The sequence below is a fragment of the Podarcis raffonei genome, chromosome 2 (assembly GCF_027172205.1).
Source record: "Podarcis raffonei isolate rPodRaf1 chromosome 2, rPodRaf1.pri, whole genome shotgun sequence".
NCBI classification, from domain to species: domain Eukaryota; kingdom Metazoa; phylum Chordata; class Lepidosauria; order Squamata; family Lacertidae; genus Podarcis; species Podarcis raffonei.
Window position 1 is genome coordinate 126,009,597 of NC_070603.1, and position 14,454 is coordinate 126,024,050.

Below are 14,454 nucleotides of genomic sequence, written 5' to 3' on the forward strand. Positions count from 1 at the left end.
TAATTTCTTTGATATCTTCCTCCTTTCTATGCCAATTCAAAAGTAGTTTGTACATTTTAGAAAGTGTCTTTCGATTATTATATAAAATATCCTTCTTTAGATAGGATTTTTTTTGTCAAATCCTTTGGTTCTTTTATCCTCTTCAAGGGCGGCTTTTAATTGATAATACTCCAGCCAGGTTATTCCCTTCTGTTTCAATTCGCCTAGGTCCTTTATTTTCGGATCACTACTTGATTCCTCTACTAAATCCTTATATGTTAGCCAATCGCTGTTCATATTCAGCCTGTGGACCGACATAGATTCCATTGGTGACAGCCACCATGGTGTTTTGGTTACTACTGATTTTTTACTCCTCTCCCATACTTCATATAATGCCCTTCTCACCATATGATTTAAAAATCCTTTGTGAAATTTAACCTTGTTATAACCTATGTAGCCATGCCACCCGTACACAATATCCCATCCCTCCAGATCTAGGACTTCCGTGTTTTTAATTAATATCCATTCCTTAATCCATGTCTAGCACGCTGCCTCAAAGTACAGTTTAAGGTCAGGGACCGCGAAGCCTCCTTTTTCCTTCAACTCTGTTAGTCGCTTAAATTTTATGCGTGGTTTTTCCCCTTGCCAAATAAACTTGGCAAGGTCTTTCTGCCAATCCTTAAGACACTTTACGCCTCTAATTATAGGTATTGTTTGGAACATAAAAATCATCTTTGGCAATACCATCATTTTAACTGTGGATATTCTCCCCCACAGGGACAAATTCAATTTCCCCCAAGTCTCCAATTCTTTTTTTATTTCCTTCCACTTCTTCTCATAAGTGTCCTTATATAAGTTTATATACTTTCGTTCACATCAATAACAGGAAATCAATCTTAAACGCATGCAGCGTATGTGAGCTTTTGTTGTTTGCATGTAATGTTGTCTAGACATGTATTTAAATAATGAAGGTAACATTTCACAATAGTAAGCATAATATAATATTAATGTGAATCTGTAGTGTTGCTTCTGAATGAGGGTGGACTGAGAGTGAGCTGGTGTTGGTGTTTGGTGGAGGGAGTTGGAAATGTTTGTATCTGGGAATAGAGAGTTGCTCAAAGTGGAGCTGAGACTGGTGGTCTTGCATGAGGAGGGAAGGGGGCACAGGGAAGAAGGGGCCGTACCAGAACATCTCAAAGCAATATGCTGGGGGGTGGGAGCCATGGTGACACAAGTGTGTGTAGAATGCTATCCCCAAAATGACGCAGGCGAGAAACAATATGGATGAGTATAATGGGGAATGAGGTTCAGGCAGGTCCCAAACCCAGAGTGCTAAGGGTCACCTTCCTCCAATTCCACCAGCTGCCCCAAGGCAGGAGCCACGTCTGGGCCCTGAGGGTGGAAAGTCTCCTTGCACTTTTGCAACTGGACATGATCCGAGGGAGTCCTCCTGCCAGCAGAGCACAATGCATACTATTGATGTAATTATCTTATTGTTGCTGTTGCCATCATGGACCGGCTGGATGCAGAGAAGGGGGGGAGACCCTTCTTTTCGCTCTCCTAAATCTTCCACCATTCCTGCTTCATGCTTCACTGGATTCCATGAGTTCTAGTTTTAAGGGGGAGTGGCTTTCCTCTATCCTCTTTCTCCATTCTATCTGACATGTCCTTCCTTCCTCGTCTTCTCTCCAAACTGAAAGGTCCCAGATACTGAACTGTGCACAGTACTCCAAATGTGTTCACACCATAGATCTCCATAAATAATGTCCATTCCTCCTTAAGGAGCAGATATGGGTTTGTTATGTGTCACATGTCGGTTTACAGTCTCATGCTCTACCGACTGAGCTATAAAAGTAAAAAACAGGACAACCCCAAAATTGTAGAGCTTTTTTTTAAACAAGGCCCCAAATAAACGCCAAAAAAGCCCATGAGTTTTCAACTGACTTGTCTTAAATTCAGGACAAAGTGCCATCATTTGGAAATTCCGCCTTTGAAATCTTTTGCAAGTCTTTCTTTTGAATGGGGGGGGGGTTTCAATTGGCCAGTCCTCACGCAAAAGAATAAATGGAAACGTATCAAAACGGGCAGCATTTGGAAACCACCCTGGTTGCAAACCACTCTGGGTCCCTTGGCCTCCTGCTAGCAGAACTGCCTGAACTGCTGGCTCCGCACATGGGAGCAGAGTAGGACTTACTTCCGAGTAAGCAGGCACGAGAAAAGAGAGGAGGTTCTTTATGCAGGCCCCAAACTAGACCCCAAGCAGCTATTTAAGGACAGTGAGGGAAGAATTATTAGTTTGGAAGTGACACTGGCAGGAAGGAAGAACAGTCCTGGAGGAAGAATTATACACAGCAAATGGGAAGAAATCGGACTTTTACATAATGTATGGGATGCAGGCAGTGATGAGGGGCTTTTTATACAGCCTTCTTTCTAAAGAAGCAGAGGGAAGCTCCAAAAGCAAGATATATGAGCAGAAATCAGGGCGAATGAGAATAAATCCACTAATAAAGCAGGGAGCCCGGGGAATCTGCCTCCTTGGCGCCTGAAACTGAGGCGAGGCTCAGATGTCGAAGGGCGGGAAGTTGGGAAAAGGCGGGAAAAGTCGTTTCCTTCAGAGTCGCTGAGGGAAAGAAGCAGCGGGGGGAGGGGCTCCTCCTCTCTTCTCCCTCAGAGACACAACGGGGACCCTCTTGGGAGGGGAGCAGAAAGGGGTCTCTCTCTCTCCCCCTCACAACCCCATTGCATTCCTCTCATGGCGGAAGGGGACCCCACCCTCTCCCTGCCTGGCGAGGGGGCAGCCGGGCCAAGGGGGTCTCTGGGCGCAGGAGAGCCTGTGGGGAGGAGGGGGCAGAGGAAAGGAAGCGCCCCTTCTCTCTCAGGCAGCCCCATGTCTCTTCCCACCCCCAGGGGCTGAGTCCATCTCTGAGCTTCACAGAGGACCTTGCGAGGCAAATCTGGGCGGGGGGGGGAGGGACCCCCTTGGCTTCCCTGGCTCAGCCCCTCCCCCACTCTCCTGACCCACAGGGGGAGGGGCAGCCCTTCCCTCCTTCTCATTCATCCTCTTCCCTCCCAGCCTCCCTGTTTGCAGATTGAAAAGCACGTCCCTCTCTCCCCGCAAACCCAGGTCACCCCCAGATATGATGCCCCCCCGCAGCCATCTCGACCCCCTGCTGTGGGGAGGAGGAAGGAGGGGGGCCATGTCCCCATGGAGCCCCCAGAGGCAGCGCCGTCCCGTCCACTTCCCATCTCAACACAGGGAGAGGCTGCTCTATTGACGTAGCTCTAGGGGCAAGCGAATCCCAAAAGGAACCGGAAGTGTCGCTGCTAAATGTGCCGGAAGTTTCCAGACAGGGAAAGGAGGAGGGGCGTCAGTGGAGAAACCCCGCCCCCCCGCCGCCCTTTCTGTTGCAGACAAGGAAAGTGGACTAATCTGGAGCCAGGGAGGCGGAGGACCAAGAGGTAAAGAGGGAGAGAAGGGGGGGAAATAGAGGGGAGGACAAAGAGACCCCCCCGTAAGGAAAGCGCCCTCCCTGGGGCCCGTCGACAGGGGCCCCGATCCAGGCCCCGACCCAGGTGGGAAGGGGGGACCCAACACCTGCAGGGCTGGCCTTGCAAGATCTCCTGGGCAGCAGCAGCACCGCCAGACTCCCCTTTCTCTTTCCTGGGGGGCCGAGAGATGCTCAGCTGCCCTGCCCCCCCTGGAGGCCTTGGCGGGAAGGGGAATGAGGACCCCAAGCAGGGCTGGGGGTGGGGCTGAGGCCCCCCATTCTCCCGGCTTCCCCCTGGCAGGAATCCCTGGGGTCGTGGGGCGCCTGGCTGGGGAAACGGAGAGAGGGAGTCCAGGGAAGGGTTAAAGGAAGGGGAGGAGCCTCGACAGAGACCCCTCCCCTTCCAGCACCCCTGACCCCCCTTCTCCCCCCCTTCCCTGATGACACTACCAGGTTATCTGTATTCACTAGGACTCATCTCCATACTTTGGATTGTCCTGAATACCACCATTTGGTAAAAGGTAAAGTTACCCCTGCCCGTACGGGCCAGTCTTGACAGACTCTAGGGTTGTGCGCCCATCTCACTTAAGAGGCCGGGGGCCAGCGCTGTCCGCAGACACTTCCGGGTCACGCGGTCAGCGTGACGAAGCTGCTCTGGCGAGCCAGCACCAGCGCAGCACACGGAAACGCCGTTTAACTTCCGGCTATAAAGCAGTACCTATTTATCTACTTGCACTTAAGGGTGCTTTCGAACTGCTAGGTGGGCAGCAGCTGGGACGGAAAGACGGAAGCTCACCCCGCCGCGGGGATTCGAACCGCCGACCATGCAATCAGCAAGTCCTAGGCACTGAGGTTTTACCCACAGCGCCATCCGCATCCCTTTTCCACCATTTGGTAGCCGAGAGCAAAACCAAAAGTCCTGGTGAGATGATTATTGATAATATTGTCATTTATCCATTTTATACCCCTAAGTAGTAGCAGCTGCCAGGACACTGTCCTATTTACCTCTGTAAAGTTCCATCGTTATTTCAGACATTGTGGTAGATTGCAATGTTTAGCCCAGGGGTCGGCAACGTATGGCCCACGAAGACCATTTTACTGGCCCACGAGCTTCCCGCGGACCGAACTGCCCGCTCGGCGAGTCCCCTGTGCGCTGCGCTGCACCGGTTTAGCACAGCGCACAGGGGACTTGCCAAGCGGCGCCGGAAATCGCGTTTGCGCATGCACAGATACTGGAAATTGCTTCTGTGCATGTCCAGATGCTGAAAATCACTTCGCGCCTGCACAATTTTGGGCGTCTGGGCATGCGCAGAAGCTATTTCCGTCGCCGCGGACATGCACAAACGCGTTTTCCAGCGTCGCGCTGCATTGGTCAGGCCCAGGGACAATCTCTGCAGGAGTGATAATGGCCCATGGCCATTATGTGGTAACATGACATTCACCAGGTGATATTGTGAGGTTTAGATGGTGATAACATTGCAATGTTTAGCTGGTGAGACCACGATGTTGGAAACCAGATATCGCCTAGTCCTTACACCCATTGTGTTTCGCAATATATTGTCGGCTCAAATATTAGGAAACAGTTACCACAATGTTAACTTCAAGGCAGTCTTGGACGATATATCGCCCAGCTCTAATTATGACTTATATTTCTGGCCTAGTGTATCACTGCTGATTTTACCAGTTTGTCTTTTGTTTCCCATTCCAATAGTATCTCTTACATTTTGGAAATCACTTTCTCTTTACTCTCAATGATATCTCTTTCAATGTGCAAACTTTGAGTCACAAAATCTCTTCTTTTATCTTGTATAAACAAGATAATTTGATGGTATTGTAACCAATCGATGGCTGTACCTCCCACCTCATCCTGTTTATTCAGTTTTCTTTTTTCTTCTGGAAAGTCCAAAAGATCTCTGTAAGTTGCCCATTGTTCTTCCATATTGCATCCTTTAGAAGCTATTGCTTCTGTGAGTGAAAACCAAAAAGGTGTCTTTCATTCCAGCAGATTCTCATATTTATCCCATACTCTAAATTTGTTTTTCCTAATAACATGATTCACAAAGCTCTTGTGTGTTTTAGTTTTATGATACCATGAAGAAACATGCCGACCAAAGGTGTTCTCATGACCTTCTAAATCCAGTAGCTTAGTGTCTTTCACTATCACACACTTCTTAAGCCAGCAGAGGCCTCATAGTACAAACATAAATCTGGCAGTCAGAATCCACCTCTCTCCTAAGTATCCATTATAATTTTATATTTAATTCTTGGTTTCTTTCCTGCCAGATAAACCTAAAATGTGTTCTGGAGCTTTCAAAAACTATCAGTTGGTTCTGGAAAGAATGAACACTCACTCACCCCAACAATGTTGACAGATGGAGGTCTAGATCCAAGAACATTTTCCTATCTGAGCACTCCTTCAGCTGACCGCATGCACCAAGCCTTAGAAAACATCAAGGAACTGACATGGGAGAATCCTTTTAAATGCACAAATAAAGAGCTTCAGGCAGAATACAGAGCTTGATATGCATCAAGGGACCCACACAGGAGAGAAACCGTTTAAATGGATGGCATGTGGAAAGAACTTCAGTAGAAGTGGAAAAACTGAGGAGACGTCAACAAGCTCAGGCATAGGAGAAGTCATGTAAATGTCAAGAATATAGATGGAGTTTCAGTCAAAGTTTAAATCTTTCATGTATAGACATGAAGGTAGGGTCTCACAATAGTAAGCATAATGTAAGATACAATCAAAACAAAATAAAAAAGAATTCCTTCCAGTAGCACCTTATAGACCAACTAAGTTTGGTATTGGTATGAGCTTTCGTGTGCATGCACCCTTCAGTCCCCAGAGGGGGCGCGTCCTTGGAGAGCCCCCAGCTCTTTGTATTGCAGGAAAGGAAATCGGAATAGAATAGCAAAGCGATGGCAGTGGAGGGCCAGAGAGGACAAAAAGGTAGAGCTGTAGGGTAGGGAAGGGGGCAATAGGTGGGGGGAGAAAGGGGGCAGAGACCCCCAACAACAACTGGGTGCTATATATTTTTTCTTTTTTTAAATTGGTTTCTCCCCCCATGTTTATTTCCATGCTTATTACATACCAAAAAACAAAACAAAAACCCAATACTGAAAAACGTTACAACTTAAGAGGGAAGGGAAAAGGAAAGAAAATAAAATTAACACAATCTGTTAATAAGATAAAAATTATGGCATAAATTAGTGATTGCAATTTCATGTTACAATAAAAATAAAAATCTCATTATCTTTTATACCCGACCTCCCATTTATTCCTTAATTCTTTTTACATGAATTTACTGCCATATCAAAATACTATTTTTTCTATTAATATTTTCACAATCTATAAATGTTTATATTTATATAAGCAATTATTAAAAACTGCTGGGATCACTCAAAAGCTGCTACAGATTTTAACATGGTATAATTTTGTTTAAGATACGTTCTGAAGGCCTCCCATTTTGATACAAATTCAAATCTCGCTTTATTTTTTTTCAGATAGGCTATCTAATTCAGCATATTCAGTCAATTTTTGTATCCACTCTTGTCTAGAAGGAATTATGTCGCTCTTCCACCTTGTAGCTATAAGAACTCTTGCTGCCACTGTTGCATACAAAAAAAGATCTTTACATTTTTTAGGAATATCTGAATCAGTGATGCCCAACAGATATGCCTCTGGTTTCCTAATAAATGAGATTCTTAACTTTTTCTCCAGTTCAAGGTGGATTTCCTCCCAAACTTTCTTTATTTTGCTACATTGCCACCGTATATGGTACAGTGAGCCTGTTTGGTCTCCACATCTCCAACAATTACTTTTGGTTCCTTTGTAAACAAAGGTAAAGGGACCCCTGACCATTAGGTCCAGTCTTGGCTGACTCTGGGGTTGCGGCGCTCACCTCGCTTTATTGGCCGAGGGAGCCGGCGTACAGCTTCTGGGTCATGTGGCCAGCATGACTAAGCCACTTCTGGCAAACCAGAGCAGCGCACGGAAACGCCGTTTACCTTCCCACTACAGCGGTACCTATTTATCTCCTTGCACTTTGAACATTTATCTACATGCTTTTGAACTGCTAGCTTGGCAGGAGCAGGGACTGAGCAACGGGAGCTCACCCCGTCATGGGGACACGAACCACCGACCTTCTGATTGGCAAGTCCTAGGCTCTGTGATTTAACCCACAGCGCCACCCGCGTCCCCTGCCTCCTTGGTACATTTTGGCTAATTTCCATGGAGTTCAATACCACCGGTGTTGCATTTTTAACAAGTTTTCCTTTATGGCATAGCATATAGTAAATTTCCAACTATTCTTCCACAGGTTTTCCCACTGGGACATTGTTATAGCATACCCAAAGTCTTGAGACCACTTTATCATATTCTGACATAACTTCCCATTCGAGGAGGAGGCGGTAAGCTTTAGAAAGGGTTTTACTTTTTGAATTCATTACGTCGGATTCTAATCTCAGGGTTTCTCGGCGAACCCTTTTTGTTTATCTACTTTAAATCTTTTGAATATTTGATAATATTGGAACCAATCTGCAATGACATCTCTTAATTCCTCAAAACTCATAAGTGTCCATTGGTTCTCTTCTTCTTTTAAAAGTTTTTTATAGGCACAGTAGGCCAATTTTCCAACATGTTTTTCTTCTTTACCACTGTGGCCTCTACTGGAGAGGCAAACTTCCTGGGTGCTATCTGCAGAGGCCCCGATCCATGCAATCCGGCTGCAAATTGGAGACCCTCCATTCACAGGATTCACATTGCAAGATCTCCTTTGCAACCCCTCATCCGCTTAAGAGTAGTGAAGAGATGCGCAGCTGCCCTACTCCCCACCCAACCCCGGTGCTTGTGCAAGAAGGAAATGGGAGGCCCCCCCCAAGGGCTGGGAGTTGAACCGAGACCCCGCACCTCTCTGGGAGTTCCGGGTTCTCCCTGGCAGGAATCCCTGGGGCGCCATAATCCTGGTTCCCGTGGGTGCCAAGGCGTGCAGGAGAATCGGAGAGAGGAAGTCCATGTAAGGGTTAAAGGAGGCAAGAGAGCCCCACCCTGTCTCCCTCCCCTCCCCTCCAATTTGGCACAAATGGGACCCTCGGGGTGGAGGGAGGAAGGGAGCATCCCTGGGGAGGGATCGAAGCCATCTTGGAGAAAGAGAGAGGGACTGCTTGGTGGGTCCCTTTTGTCTAGAGATGGGGAGTCCATGGAAGGGTTAATGGGGGCGAGAAACGCCTGGATGGAGACCCCCCTCTCCCTCCTATCCCCCCTCAGGGGCGGAGGGAGGAGGAGGTTGGGGGGCGGAGGGATCGAAGCCATCTTGGAGAAAGAGAGAGGGACTGGGGGGCCGCCTGCCTTGACTTCTCCCTCCTGCCCAGGAATCTGCCAGGACTCCGCGTAGACCAGGGAGAGATCCCTGAGCAGGAGCCCCGATCCAGCCACCCTCTCCTCCCCTGAAGCTCAGTCCTTGCCCTGCCTTAGGTCCCAGATCAGGAGCTGCAGGGGGCGCTGGGGGCTGTTCGAGCGAGTCCAACCATGGGGGGAAAGAGGAAAGGGAGGAAGCCCCCTTTCTTATCCCCCCCCCCTTTGAGGCTTCTTTCTGGGCAACTCCAGTCTCTCCCACATGCCTGTGTTTCTGTGCAGAAGCATCTAAAGGGCTCCCACCCAGAGACACCTGGGCCCAGCTCCTTCTCACCTGGTTTCCATTATTCCCACTATATCAGATCTCTTAAATCTGTGGGTTTAAGGGATGGGGAAGATTGTTGTGGAAATGGGTGGGTTCCCGTGTTCCCCCCTCAAGAGCCTGCATTATTATTATTTTTACAGTGGTACCTCAGGTTACATACGCTTCAGGTTACAGACTCCGCTAACCCAGGATGAGAACAGACATTGTGGTCCAGCGGCGCGGCAGCAGCAGGAGGCCCCATTATGTTAAGAACACTTTCTTAACCACCGGAAGGAATTGAGTACTTAACCCGAGGTACCACTGTACTGCAGTTTCAGTTATTGTTATTGTTATTTATTTATTTACTCTATTAGCTGCTTTTTCTTGCCCAGGGCAGCCCAAAGGGACTTACAACCAGTTGTTATTGTTGTGTTCCACGGTGACACTCCAAGGCCTTCTTTGTCGTGTTTCCTGTATTTTGGGGGGAAGAGAGAAGGCTGTTCTCGGGGCCTGCTCCACCTTGAGGGAAACCGAGGCAGCCCCCTCAGTCAGGAGATGCAGGGAGGGGCAAGGAGGGGACGGAGCTGAGTCCCATTTGGCCAGCCCTGATTTAACCCTCTATCCTCTCATCCAGTAGAAGGTGCTGTCCCATTGGGAAGTCAATGGTACAGGATGATTTGGGAATGTGTGCAGTTGGTGGGACTGTATCAGGAAGATGTTGGAGATCACGGAGGAAGGAGGAAACGAAATACAGATATTCAGTGTTTTCAGGGGAGGGGGAAGGAGGGGAAAGTGTGTCCCACCAGATAAGACTCCCATCCTCCCTGGCCATGGGCCATCCTTGCTTGGGCAGGTGGTACTTTGAGTCCAACCACATCTGGAGGGCCAGAGATGCCTCAACTCAGCATAGAAGGTTCCTCTAGGGCTCAGTGTTACTTGGGAGCTGGTGAAATTGGATCTTAAGGGTTCTTGAGACATTTCCAAGGGATTGTGATTGCTATCCAGACCCTAACACTATAAAGCCAAGGTGTCCCCACTGAGCAGTTTATCAACCCTGCTCGCCGCTGGGGAAGACCTTCTGAAGGAAATGGTTTGTCCCCAAATTGCTTCCTTCCTTCCTTCCTCCGCTGCTGCTGCCCACACTAAAGGAATGTCTGGATGAAATCCCAGGGATTGTCTGGCTCCTATTACAAAGAGATCCAGTTGATATTCTAGAATAAAGTGTGGCTAAGATTCTGAGTCACAATTGTGGCTGAAAAATACAGCCAGGGAAAATGAAACTGATTTGAAGATTGGTTTCTTCTTTACACATTATTATTATTATTATTATTATTATTATTATTATTATTATTATATTACATTCAGGAGGACACACCACTGGTTTCATCTTCTTTTCATTCTTTCCCACAATCAGTGTTATTCACCTTTAATACTCACCTATTTCAGTGTCACACATATTTTTATCTTCTGATCTTCAAATGAAGAGAGGTATACAAATTTAATAAATAATTCCCAGTTGGAGCAGAGCTAGAATATCCAGAAGCCCTTGGCCACCCAGGGCAAAGGAGGAAGAACAGTGAGAGAGGCCTGGACAGGGAATCTCCGCTAAGATAAGCCAGTGTCAGGAGGCGGGTGCGAGACCCGGTGGCATATAATTATTATAAATCATAATTGGGGTGGGTGTCTCAATCTGGCCTTCCCAGCAGTCAGGCTCCAGCTGCTTTCCTTCTGCATCTCCAGCTCTCTCCATTCAATAATGCAAGGCTGAGAGATGGAGGTCCAACCCCAAGAACATTCTCCAACTGAGCACTCCTTCAACCGACTACAAGCACCAAGCCTTGTCACTAGACTTATATATGGTTCTCCCAAAATGGTCACAATGCACCTCCTGAGGCCAAAGGGACTGTGCAGGTGATTAATAAAGATCTAGAGGTCGAAGGGGACAAAATGTGGCCCAAGGGGTGGAGGATTATAGTGCAGAGGATGAAGAACTTCATGATGAACTTAGGACCCTGATTAATATTGGCCAGGTTCATGGAACATAGAGCAGCTCCCGTTCCTGTGAGAAACCACTTTTTATAAAACGTAAACCCCACAGTTCAACCGTATTCTAAGATACTGCTGCTTCATTAATGCTTAATTAAGGGTTAGGAAAGGCTGATGATGCATTACCATTATTTAACATTATTTCATCTGTCTTTCCTAAAAATTTGGAACATATGGAGGCCAGGAAAGAATGTACGAGACATCAAAATAAGAGCAGGTGCTAATTGATGTGTGTAATAGTCCTTTGTTCTCTTCCTAGAAAACAAAAAGGATTTTCTCCCTACCCCTCCCCGTTGAAAGAAGACAATGGAGAAGGCAGTCAAAATTCTGGAGGGAATAACGAAGAAACCATATAAATTCATGGAATGTGAAAAGAGAGAGGAGAAACAATTTGAAAGTATGGGGTGTGGGAAGAGTTTCACTGACAGTGGAACACTTGGAAAACATCAACGGACTCACACAGGAGAGAAACCATTTAAATGCACGGAGTGTGGAAAAAGCTTTGGTTGGAGTTCAAACCTTCGTATACATAAACACACTCACACGGGGGAGAAACCATATAAATGTAAGGAGTGTGGAAAGAGCTTCAGTCAGATTGGACACCTTAGAAACCATCAACGAACCCACACAGGGGAAAAACCATATAAATGTATGGAGTGTGGAAAGAGCTTCACTGATAGTGGAACATTTAGAAAACATCAACAGACACACACGGGCGAGAAACCATTCAAATGCATGGAATGTGTAAAGAGCTTCAGTCAGAGTGGATACCTTAGAATCCATCAACGGATTCACACAGGGGAGAGACCATTTAAATGTTTGGAGTGTGGAAAGAGTTTCAGTACAAATAGAGGACTGAATATTCATCATAAAACTCACACTGGGGAAAAACCATTTAAATGTATGCTGTGTGATAAGAGCTTCACTGTTAGTAGAACTCTTAGAATCCATCATCGAATTCACACAGGGGAAAAACCATATAAATGTATGGATTGTGGAAAGAGCTTCACTTACAGTGAAACACTAAGAAAACATCAACGGACTCACACAGGAGAAAAACCATTTAAATGCATGGAATGTGGAAAGAGCTTTATTGATGGTACAGCACTTAGTATCCATCATCAAACTCACACAGGGGAAAAACCATTTGAATGTATGGATTGTGGAAAAAGCTTCACTTGTAGGGGAACACTTAGAATCCATCAACGGACTCACACAGGGGAGAAACCATTTAATTGCATGGATTGTGGTAAGAACTTCCCTGATCGTGGAACACTTACAGTCCACCATCGAATTCACACAGGGGAAAAACCATATAAATGTATGGAGTGTGGAAAGAGCTTCACTTATAGTGGAGCAGTAAGAAGACATCAATGGACTCACACAGGGGAGAAACCATTAAAATGCATGGAATGTGGAAGGAGTTTTATTGAGAGTAGAGCACTGAGAACCCATTATCAAACTCACACAGGGGAGAAACCATTTAAATGCATGGAATGTGAAAAGAGCTTTATTGATAGTAGAGCGCTGAGAACCCATTATCAAACTCACACAGGGGAGAAACCATTTAAATGCATGGAATGTGGAGCGAGTTTCAGTCAGAGTGCAAACCTGAATGCACATCATCAAACTCACACTGGGGAGAAACCATTTAAATGCATGGAGTGTGGAAAGAGCTTCAGTCAGAGTGGAACACTTAGAAAACATCAATGGACTCACACAGGGGAGAAACCATTTAAATGTAAGGAGTGTGGAAAGGGCTTCACCAGTGTTGGAAATGTTAGAAGACATCAACGGACTCACATGGGAGAAACCATTTAAATGTATGGAGAGTTGAAAGAGTTTCTTTCAGAGTGGAACCCTAATTTCACACACAGGAAACTTAGACGACATCAACTGACTCACTCGGGGACAAGCAAATAATTGTATGGAGTGTGGAAAGAGCTTCAATAGAAGTGGAAACCTTGGCAAACACCAGCAAACTCAAAGAGGGAAAACCACTTACGTATATGGAGCGTACATAGAGCTTCAGTCCTGATGTTCCTACAAAACATCAATGGACTCGCAAGGACAATCCACAAACTGAAAAATCATAAATAGTTTGAATGGAAGGAGTGTGGGAAGTGCTTCAATTGCTTTATATATAGATAATTTTATTAATACTGTATATAATTTTATTTACGTATTGCATTCAAAGATGGAAGCATTCACTTCCAGGTTGTTGGCGTTTGAAAGCCCCAAACGTTCGACTTCCGAAGCGTTCAACAACCAAGATTCCACTGAGAATCCAGCAATAGTGTGTTGTCCAACGATATCCATTCTTTTAACCAACACAAAGAGGCTGCCTCGTAGTAGAAAATCTAGCGGTGCGAAGCCACCTCTATTTTTAGTATCTATCAAAATTTTATACTTTATTCTTGGTGTTTTCCCCCTGCCAGAGTAATCATGAAATATCTCTTTGCCATTCGTTAAAGAAGCTTGTATTATTTTTTCTTGGTATCATTTAGAATAAAAACAGTATCTTAGGTAAAACATTTCTCTTTATGGTTGAAATCCTTTGTAAAAGTGATAGTTTCATCCTCCCGTATATTTCCAAATGTTTTAAACATTTTTTGATACTCTAACGTAATTGGAATATGTTGTAATTCAGTGTTTTTTCAAATAAACCCTTATTTAGTCTCCATCTATACAATGAACTCTTTTCACCCCTCATTATCATCTATGTTGAGTTTTGATCTGATATAGTTCTTGGCTGGATCTCTACAGTCTTTAATCCTGTAGGCAGTTCCTTCAATATCCAGATCATGTTTCTTCTTCCCGCAGAATCCTTTGAATCAGAAGAACATGTTTACTCTTGTTCTAATGGGGGTCTGAATCTCCAAGCATCTGGGTTGGCAAACTAAGGGCCGTGGGCCGGATCAGGCGCAATTGCCTTCTAGATCCGGCCTGCGGACGGTCCGGGAATCGCTGTGTGGATTGCCAGCACGCACGTTCTTTCCCTCTCCCTCACCCGGCGGCGCTTTTCTCCTCAGGGACGAGCTATCTTGTCCCACACTGGGCGCCATCAACGGGGGGAGTCGGCTCACCCGCCTGCCTGCCTCAGCAGGGTGGCTCTGTGAAGGGGGTGTGACGCTGGCTGCCGGCTGCTGCTGAGTTTTCCTCTTGCTGCTCCTCCCTCTCCCTCAGTCCGCCCTTCCTTCCTTTTCTGTGCCCCTTCTTCGTGCCGCTTCCTCACACGCTTTCTTCGTCACCCCCTCCCTCCTTCATTCCTCCCATGGCGTTCA

At 46.3% G+C, this 14,454-nt stretch overlaps 2 protein-coding genes across 5 annotated transcripts in view; both read left to right on the top strand.

Moving 5' to 3' along the window:
- The window catches only part of LOC128409530 (zinc finger protein 91-like), a 35,178-nt gene that overhangs the window by 3,072 nt on the left and 17,652 nt on the right, over window positions 1-14,454 (top strand). The window lies entirely within an intron of this gene.
- Window positions 2,196-14,454, top strand: part of LOC128409551 (zinc finger protein 664-like) — a 49,446-nt gene continuing 37,187 nt past the window's right edge. The window contains exons 1-2 of one of the 4 annotated variants that reach the window (XM_053380136.1): window positions 2,196-3,438; window positions 11,430-11,448. The gene's annotated coding sequence lies outside the window, so the exon portion shown is untranslated. Of the gene's footprint in view, window positions 3,439-8,764; window positions 9,440-9,771; window positions 10,998-11,429; window positions 11,449-14,454 lie in introns of those variants that run through there. The other 3 variants (XM_053380133.1, XM_053380137.1, XM_053380131.1) reach the window with 3 other exon arrangements.